The following is a 9,841-nucleotide window of genomic DNA, read 5'->3' as shown; positions in this document are numbered from 1 at the left end:
ACGTCTTGAGATGCACTTGGAGTCTGTATGCTTTAGTGGAAATCAAGCTGCCCTGTGGAGGAATAAAAGCCCCTTATATTTGTGTATGGGGGAGACACCCTCAGCTCTGTCATTGCTCAAATACCAACACAGATTCACAGGCTCATCAGCCTTTAAAACTCCACCTCAGCTGAATTCTGGGTCCCTGACTGCGCTGTGTGGTTTCCTTGACCAAACTCTGTGGCCACTGCTGGGCTGGAGATTATCCTTGGCCCAGCACGGGTTCTTCCTTTCACAGATGCTCAGCTGGTGCTACTTCTGCAGAGAACTGAAGGTGACACTGTACTCTACTTTCTAACGGCAGCACATTTCTTATGCAAACTGAAACATGGCAACAAAAGAAATGCAACTTCTAGCTCAAGAGGGTAATAGGGGGCTGCAGCTGGCAGGCAAGTGGTTAAAACCTGCAATGGAAGAAGGACAGGCCAGTGGTTAGCCTAAGACTTGGAAGACCCGAGTGCAATTCCCTGCTCTGCCACAGACTTCCTGTGTGTCCTTGGGCAAGTCGCTTAGTTTCGCTGTGTCTCGAGATAGTAGTATTTCCCCACCTCAGAGCTGTTCAAATATGCTGAAGATAGCGAGGGGCTCAGTATGATAGTAATAGGGGCTCTAAATACTTCAGAGCGCATTCCCTACTTCAGTGTGAGTGAAATCAGCAGTGACTAAGCCCCCAGTTTCCTTAAAATACAGAAGACTAGCTGAAGTGGTCCTGCTCCTTCTCCATTCAGCTCAGAGGTCCAAAAACCCTCTGCCACTCAGAGGAGAATAGGGGCAAAGTCCTTGATGGAACAGGGAGTATTTCTTACTTTGCTCCCTTTATAAATCCCCACCACTCCAGTTTTGGGTCATGATCAGCATTCTCTGGGAACTCAACCTTTCAGAATTTGGCATTGTTAACTAGCTGGAAGGGTCACTGAACTCCCTCTTGCCACCTAGATGAAGTTACAGTCTACTTGGCCCTTGTCTCAGTCAGACCACTAGCAGCTTGCGCATTCTGGCGCGGGGTATAGCAGCCGCTGCAGGAAGAGCAGCATATTAAATATGGGCCTAGGATTGTCAGTTGAACACAACAGGATTCCCTGCCAGCGACAACAGCCGCTGCTTTTGGCTATAAAGCTAGGCTTGCTGGGGAGCTAAATTCTGCAGCTATGGCAGCTGCTTATGTCAGTCCAAGTGGGCCAGCAGCCATCTATGGCTATGTTCATTTAGGGCAGTGTAATGGAGGAGTGGGGCTTGCTGCTGGCTGTGTTGTGTCTGACTACTTGCTGCATACTCAGCATAAGCTGCAGTTCTATTGGGTGAGGTGAGTCTCTACCCTCCCCAGCCAAGCTAGTAGGGAACAATGCTAAGCTCACCTCAGTCGTGTCCTATTGGTTTGGCAGAAAGCCAGTCACCCATTTGTCTGTAGTGTGGTAGCATGGAAGCACCCCCAGTTGGTGAGCAGGGCTGTGTTGGGCTGGGCACTGTACAGATAGGACAGTCCCAGCCCCAGAGTGTTCACTACCTAGGATTTTGGACCGGCTAAGGTGGTAGCTTTCGCTTTAAATCCTATCCAGCATGCCGATTGCTGGGCCTCACTCACCTACCACATGGCCAGTCCTCTTGCTTTGTGGATTTCCCCCTCCAGTAACTGGTAGCACTGGCGTGCACGTTAGTGACTAAATGCTGCAGTGTTGATCACTGGCTCGTTGCAGGCGAGGATGGAGATGGTTAATTATGTTATAGGGCGAGAACAATAAAACACCTCTTGTGGACACTGTACCCGGCTTTGTCCCACCAGGTACAGCTGATGTGAGGAACAGTGCCCAGAACATCAGTCATTTCTTCAGCCCAAACACCTGAACCCTCATCCATTTGAGGATATTTGAACATGCTGAGACTGCTTGGTGTCTGGGCAATGTCCCAAGAGCACAGAGTCTGCACCATGGTTGTTGCTAGACTAAAGGGTGCCGCCCCAGTGCCCTGTACCCAGTGCAAAGTGATGTAAAACGCTGCCAGCTCAGCATAGTTACAGGTTATGGTCACTTGGCTTGGACGTGGAGAATCCAGCCAGAGGCTATAGGGGACTGGCAAAGGGGTGCATGTGTCCGTCCTAGAAGTGACAAAGTAAATGGAAAGAGAAGTCCAGGTCAGACTTGTCTCACAAAGGCTTATTAATGTGTCTAGCTGAGCATGTGTGAGAAGAGAGAGCCATGCAGGCCCGTTTGTTAGCACATAAATTCACTCCCTGCCTCTGTGACCCTAATCATGGCAGGGTCCATCTCTCAGTCCTGTGACTTGCATATAATCCCTTTGCAAATGTCAGCAAAGGTGACTTTGTGGCTTTTTAAAGAGCTGTTTTATAGACGCTTGGCTGAGCTGCACCAAGGTCCTTCCCCAGCTTGGCTGCCCTCACTCCATAAAGATACAAGCAAAACAAGCATCTTCTGCCACCCCAGGAAGCACTGAAGCTGCCTTTTATGGTGAACAGTAGCAAACAGAGGCACCTCCCTGGTATGTCATGCAGTCCAGGCTCTTGCATGTGTCCACAGGCACTACGGTGATTTCCAGCACAATAGCTGGGCATTCAAACTACGGTGCACGTTTGGGTCATGGTGATCAGCCATAGCTGTGCCTCATCCCCCTCACCAAACGATCCTGCTGCCTCAGCTCTTGCTGGGGCAAATGGAGATTTAGTAGCACCATGTGTTGCACTAGTTGGTGATGGATTGTTTCCGAGACTGTTTGTTTTCCCCGGGAAGCGCAGTACAAATATAGCATGCGGGGGCCCTGCTCTAATATTACAGCCTTGTTGTGGCCCGGTCACACACTGAATCAATTGAATAGTCTGGGCTGGAAGACCTCTTAGCTTCTAGTTCTGGTGTTTTCTCTGTGCCTCCTTGTTTATCTGAGCAGCAGCTCCGTGGGCTGACAGTGGTATTTGTTTGGAACTCCTAGTGCGAGAACGGGAACCTCATTTACTCTGTCCCTTTCTCATCTGCTCCACCCCCACCCCCCCTTCCAAATTCCACAGTAGATTCTCCCACAATCCCAGTGTAGGGGTGGAAAATTACTGGTGTTGACATCATGCTAACGCAGGGGGGGCTCTGCCTTGGGCCTACGTGAGAGCAGTCCCGTCCTGCAGGCTCTTGGTGAGCTCTTGGGTTATCGAGAGAGTAGCTGATATGTCAGAATGGTTCTGTCTCTTCTCACTCACCCCCTCCGCTGGATGAACGTATACAGGAATAGTCAAGCCACTCAGAGGAAACCCTTTGGGGGATGCAGGATGCCACGTATTTACTGGGAGCGGGCAGAGAAGGGGGAAAACTAAATGGGACAGAAAGAGTGAAGGTAAAGCACAGCTGGAAAGAAAAGAAAACTGCACAAATTGCTACCAATGGGCTATCAAGCCAGGTCTCTTCCCTTGGACAATAGCTAGTTCCATGAGCTTCAAAAAGTTGCTCATAATTTTTCACTGCTTTACAATGGGCAGGAGGGGAGGAACATGTCCTGATCCCACTGATGATCCATTTTTGATCTGTTGCAGGGAGATATTGAGACCGTTTAGTATGGCTACTCTCACTTCAGCAGCTAGTCTTCTTATTACCCTTGTAAAAAAAATCTTATATGCTTTTTGTCTCTATATTGTCATGTGTCAGTAAGTTCCACAGGTTAATCATAGCACATCAAGTTTAAACTGCTCATCCTCACTTTTCTGCTCTTACATAATTCTTCTGTGTCCAACATCTCAGACCTACTCAACTTATTGTAAGCTCTTCTCCTGGCCCTTCCCTGGTCTATCAAAAAAGGCAGGCTTGACACCGGCTTGGTCTCCTTCCACTCTTGTCCCCATGACTTTTTCTATGCTCCCTCTGCAAATGAAATGACCTCCTAGTCCCAGTTCATGAAGCCACCAGATGCACATTCATAGATTAAAAAACTCCTTAACATGGTTCCTCCTGCGGTTTTCCAGCACATTCTTTCTAGGTCTGTTTTAGATTGGAAGCTCTTCAGAGCAGAGGCTGTCTGTCTGTGCATCTTGTCTGGGATGGAGCACGTTATGAGTATTTAATTAATGATAAGGTATTCTGGTTTATTATCTATTTTGAATCCATTGTTTTTTTAAATCTGAGTACCCATCTGTTATTGAAGCATGACTTAGTAAATGGGCACACTTGCTTAGCCTTCTTCCTGCTATTCATTATATTATTGCTGTCTCATTTAGATCGAGGACGCTTCACTTCCTGCAGAGAACGACTTGGGCAGTAGTCCCATGTGCTCTTAAACAATTCCATCCCCGAGGTGGTCACCTTTAATTGGTAGATGAGACGATTCCTGTATCCAGCTGTGCAGCTACTCCAGTGATCCGGTATAGCTAACCAGACAGATTACAGATGCTGTCTGTAGGTATATCTACACTTCAAGTTGTGTAATTTCCAGCTCAAGGAGATCGATTCATGCTAACTCTGATTGAGCTAGTGCATTAAAAATTAGTGTGAGGGGCTAGAGGCCCCAAAATCTGTAGGCGGCACATTCGCGACGCTAGGTATGTATTCAGGTGGCTGCCGTTACAGCGACATACTGAAAATAGTGTTAGCTCATCAGAGCTAGTGCAGGGATAACTCCTGGAGCTGGAAATGACACCTCCAGCTTGAAGTTTAGATTAAATGACAGAGTGTGGTTAAGAGCTTTGGGTTTAGTTTGGAAGAAAAGGCTCTGGAGACATATGCACTATTATCCTTAGAACTCTGTATAGTGGCTTAGTCTTCTCCTTCCCAAAGAAAAAGCCCTGGTCTGCAAAGAAAATGGCCACAGGTGCTGTGAACATCAGTGGCAGGCCAAAGCAGAAAGGGCTCCAAGCCCCTGGAGTCACTAAGCTAGAGATTTATATGTACAAACAGAGAGAGAAGGGAGCAGCCTGTCTTTTGAGGGCACAGCGGGTGCCAGCCATCTGGGGTACAATTAGGAATCACCTTTTCACTCAGATCCATTTGCTTTGCATTTAGCCTCCGCATAAGGTGCTATGGATTCTAGTGGGAGCTTTTAGGCTACCATCAGCCATGTCCCGAGCTATTAGTGCACAGTGTTCCTGCTGTCAGACTGAACTATACATGCTGGGATTTGGACAAAAAACCACTGGCTTGAGACGACTCAACATACTCCACTTGCAATGTAACAGAAAATGGAAACCAGGCTTTTGTGTATTAACTTACTGAACCCCGAGTCCCCAGTAGTGGTCCCTTTTGTGGCAACGGCTGTGATCTCTTTAAAGCACCAAGACTTCAAATCACAGTTCCCAGCAGCAGGGGTAGAGAGTAAGGTATCGATGGAAGCAAGTAAAAAAAAAAAAAAATTGACATCCCTCCCCCACCCCCATGCTGGTATCCATCCTTGTTGGCAGTGGTTAGTAGACCCTGCCACTTGAGGGCATGACTTGGTTTCTGGCTTTAGTGTGTTATGGCTATGGGGAAGGGAGGCTGGATTTCCTGGAGAAATTGTGCTGTGATTTGTATGCCTGCGTCACACTCATTCTCCTTTATTTATCCCCAGGGAGAGGGAGATGGTCCTATCCCACTGACTAGATCTACATTCACAAAGACATCATGACTAAATCCACATGGCATGACTGCCAGACTGAACTCTGATTTAACAGCAGTGCACTCATTTTCAGATCAGCAGTTTGGCCTTACAGGTGAGCTTTAAACAGCATGGGGAGGGTGCATACATATGGTGGGGAACAGGAGGGTCTTGGACAGCCTGCTTTATAGGAGAACTAGCTTCAATTTTCACAACCTCTTATCTAACTCTGTATAGTGCTGTAGCAATATTATTAGTGTGAGCTATGCACGAGTGTAAGGAGTCCAGTAAAGGCAACAAAAGCAAGCTGCTCTCTCTCCTGGCACAATATATGTAACAACCAGGATATCATGGAGGCCCCGTAGGAGCACCATAGATAAGGTTGTGTAGAGATTTCTGTTTAAAGCAGGACTAAAGTCCATTTGTTTTGAATTTCAGCTTAGGTGCTGATGCTCAGTTACTGAGTTCCTGCGGGCACAGAGGGTAGGGCAGGAATGGGGGTAGGGAAGGAGAAAAGGGGCTTTGAGTTAGGTTTGTGCTCCCTGTGTTGTGGGGTAGCCAATGGCCTGCCTGCTCTCCAATGCAAGCTAGAGCAGCCACAGGGCTGCTCTTACGTATGTGCTGTTTCCCCTGGAAGCAGTGACTAGCTGGAGTGTGATGGATTCTGGCCACCTCTCCTCTTGGCTCTGCCTTGCACAAAAAGCCACTGGCTTGAGACCACTCAACATGTTCCACTTGCAATGTAACAGAAAGGGGAAACCAGGCCTCTGTGTATTAACCCACTGCACCCCGAGTCCTTGATGGCAATGACTGTGATCTCTTTAAGTGCTCAGACTCCAAATCACCATTCTCAGCAACAAGTATAGAGAGTAAGATATCTGTGGAAGCAAGTCAAACAAATAACCCCATCTAATGCTACTGCCTCATCCACTCCACCTACATGTTTGCTGAGAGGAGATTCTCAGAGTGCTGTTTCCACTCTACCAATCGTTGTGTAACTGAGAATCAGTCCCTTAAGTCTCCAAATTATGCACTGCTAAGCAGGAGACAACTGAGTTTTTTGGGTAAGCTGCCATTGCCTTCCATGCTAGCTTCTGCCTTCGGCTTTTGATTGGTTCAGAGGAGCGCCGGATGACCTTTCCCAGCTTCCTTTCTGAAGAAGTTGGCTCTCTGTTGCTTTCATAACTGGATAGGAAGGCTGAGGTCATGTGACTTTGCCCCTTAAACTACAGACAATTGTCTAGTATGAAATTGCCTTTTTACTGAGTAATGTGACTTCCAGCACAGCCAGGACTTATTGTAATTACATCACTAGTTTCTTTAGGGAGCCATTCTGAACCATTTCTTCTTAGCTTGAGGTAGAACCACGGCTGGGGGAAACAGACACCCACCCTTCCAGCCTGAGAGGAGGCTTAAGTGCTCAATGCTAAAATGATCAGAGAATAGTTCTCTCACAGAGCCTGAGTTTGTGGTCACCTATGGGTATCCCAGAGCATGGAATTCTAGCAAGAGTGCCTGGAAGAGATGCGTGGTGGAAACAAGCAGTTGGTAAGAAAACAGAGGATTAAATAGTGCTTTCCCCTTGGTTGCTCTGAGCGGCTTGACAGCTGCACCATCTGGAGGGAGCGATGTTAAACAGACCGCCCTTCAGAATGTGTCCCAGTACAGAACTAAGGATTAGAGGAGTTGTCCTGCACACAAGACCTTAAAATGCCTAGGGTACTTTCAAACTGTTATATGCACGCTAGAGGTCCTGGCCATGACTGGTATCCTAATCAAACAGGTTTTGTTGTCTATCAGGCTACATGAGCAATGGCTGGACCACATAATAGTTGCCTGCACAGTTAGTATCTATGCATAGCTGTGTGTCATAATGACAACAGTGCTTTGAGATCTCCAGAGTCATTCTTTCCCCACCCTCCATTTTTTGATCCTTTTCTTTGGAAGCAGCTATTGGTATGAAATTCTCCATTTCACCTCATGGGGATCACTGTGTCTGGTCTCATATTTTCCATTACACAGACTCTTTCATAACCTCCCATGAGACACCATCCTACTACGCAAATGAGAACTGCCCTCCCTGATCTCGCAAGGAGCAGCTTCTGTCAGAGGCCTTGTCATAGCTATAATTTGTTAAGCACAGACCATGTACTTGGGCACTGTACAAGACAAGAGATGACAAGTTTTCTGCTCCAAGTAGCTCATCTGCTGACCGAGTGGAACTGAGAGAGACCCATGCCTTGCCACCAGACCACTAAGCTAGAGGTGCTGAGACTGTAATCTCAGAGACTCCTCTTCACAGACGTCAGCACAGCCAAGGACATCACAGAGGCTTATGCTAATGACATCAGACCAACAGAGTGGAAGTGCTGAGCAAGTGTTAGCTCAGAGGCTAGTCCATCAAACTTGAGATGCTGAGCCAAGAACTTCAAACTTTGCCTCAACAATAACCCCGCAAGATAGCCTGACGTAGTCAATAACCTTACAGATGTCCAGGCCTTCATGTAAGGCCAGAAAAGCTAACAATGTTGATCCAATGACCTTACAGAGGGCTGTCCCTTAACATCAGGCCAGCAAGTTAGAGGTACTGAACCAGTGAGCTCAGAGGCCTATGCCATGATGTTAATCCAATAAGGTATAGATGCTTAACTGGTAAATAACTCCACAGAGGCCTGTGTCTTCAAATAAGCCAGCAGTTCAGCAGAGACACAAGAGTGCCTTTGCAGAGGTCTGTGTTTTGACATCAGCCCCTCAAGCTAGGGAGCCAAGTGGCAGTATAAGTAAGCAGCAGTGCCTCGGAAAGCAGCTTTCTCAGAGCATCTCCCTTTCTTTGCCCAGGGAAGGGAGGATTCATCAGGTGAGGGACTCTGAAGTGGGAGCCCAGGAGCAGAACTGACTGAAATTTTTTAAATGAAAAGTTTCCTCCACCTTGAAAACTGGCCTTTTCTGAAAAAAGGGCATTTTAATGAAAAATTGTCACCATTTTCCAAATTTTTTTTTGTTTTTCACCAATCATGACTTTATCAGAATTGATTAAAAAAATCCCCCAAACATTCCTGACATTTTTTGTTTAAACAAAAAATTACTTCGATAACCATTTTGATTGTATGTGGATTTAAACGTTTCATTAAAAGGTTTCATGATTTTTTTTAAAAATAAGGTCTGCGCAGAGCCCTGCCAAATGAACACAGCTTCAGCATTTTCCAGAAAACTGCATGTGCACTTTTCAGCCAGCTCTAGCAGGGAGATTCGGGGGCTCCAAGCATTCCTGCTCGTAGATGTGCCAGCACTGGCACCTGAGAGGATTACTCACACTGGGAATTCCTTATGTGTTTCCTGTCTCCTGCAGGAAGATCTGGTTTCCTCATCTGTATAGAGGGGCAAAGAGAAAGGAAACCACTTTCAGCTGTCCCTTCTTTCCAGGAGTAAAAGGACAGATCTTACCACTGGCAGAGTCCATGGGAAACCAAATGGCCCTGTAAGTGCCTGCTCCCTTCCTGGTACTGCATGGTGGGGAGGGCAGCTGGGAAAACAATTCACAGCTCCACCCACTGCCTATGAACGGGCAGGCAAACACCACAGGTGTTTTGCTGGCTGTCACCCTCTTTGGGGACACGCAGTGGTGCAAGTAGAGTTCCTTTTTTACCAGTACTCTGCACCAGCTAAAGGGGGGGGGGGGAAATCTCCCCACATGACTCCTCATGTGACCCTGCCCCAGCCCAGGGCCCTGTGCTCTCCCCATCCCCTCCCCATGATCCATCCCATGTTACCTGGGGGGGCTCTGTCCTCTTCCCGCTGGGCTGGAAACTTCTGAACCGCAGGGTTCTCCAGAAATGCAGCGGGGAAAGGAGCAGAACGTGGGGCCAGCAGGCGGCCCTGCGCTGGCACCTCCTCCCGCGCAGCTGTACCGCCCCCAGGCCCTTTCATGCAGCTGTGTCTCCTGAGTCCAGGGAGGCAAGGCATGGGGCGGTACAGCCGCGCCAGAGGCGCTGCCAGCATGAGGTTCTGCTCCTTTTGCTGCTGCAGTTCCCGGGAGAGCCCTCAATCGCAGAGCTCTCCTGGGAACCACAGCGGCGAAAGGAGCAGAACGTCGGGCGGCCCCTACTGTACAGACCCCGGACAGGAGACGCAGGCACGCAGCGTCAATTCAGGGCTCTCCCGGGAACTGCAGCGGCACCCCACGCCAGCAGCACAATGTCCAGCCAATGCAATGGACTAGCTCTTACTTTAGTCTGCTTTAACCACT

The 9,841-nt window shown here is 48.1% G+C and overlaps 1 protein-coding gene across 2 annotated transcripts in view; it reads right to left on the bottom strand.

The window, feature by feature from the left end:
• The window catches only part of LOC141985677 (apolipoprotein L2-like), a 59,249-nt gene that overhangs the window by 38,741 nt on the left and 10,667 nt on the right, over positions 1–9,841 (bottom strand). The window lies entirely within an intron of this gene.

Source organism: Natator depressus, chromosome 1 (assembly GCF_965152275.1).
Source record: "Natator depressus isolate rNatDep1 chromosome 1, rNatDep2.hap1, whole genome shotgun sequence".
NCBI classification, from domain to species: Eukaryota; Metazoa; Chordata; order Testudines; family Cheloniidae; genus Natator; species Natator depressus.
This window is presented reverse-complemented; position numbering and strand designations above follow the sequence as displayed.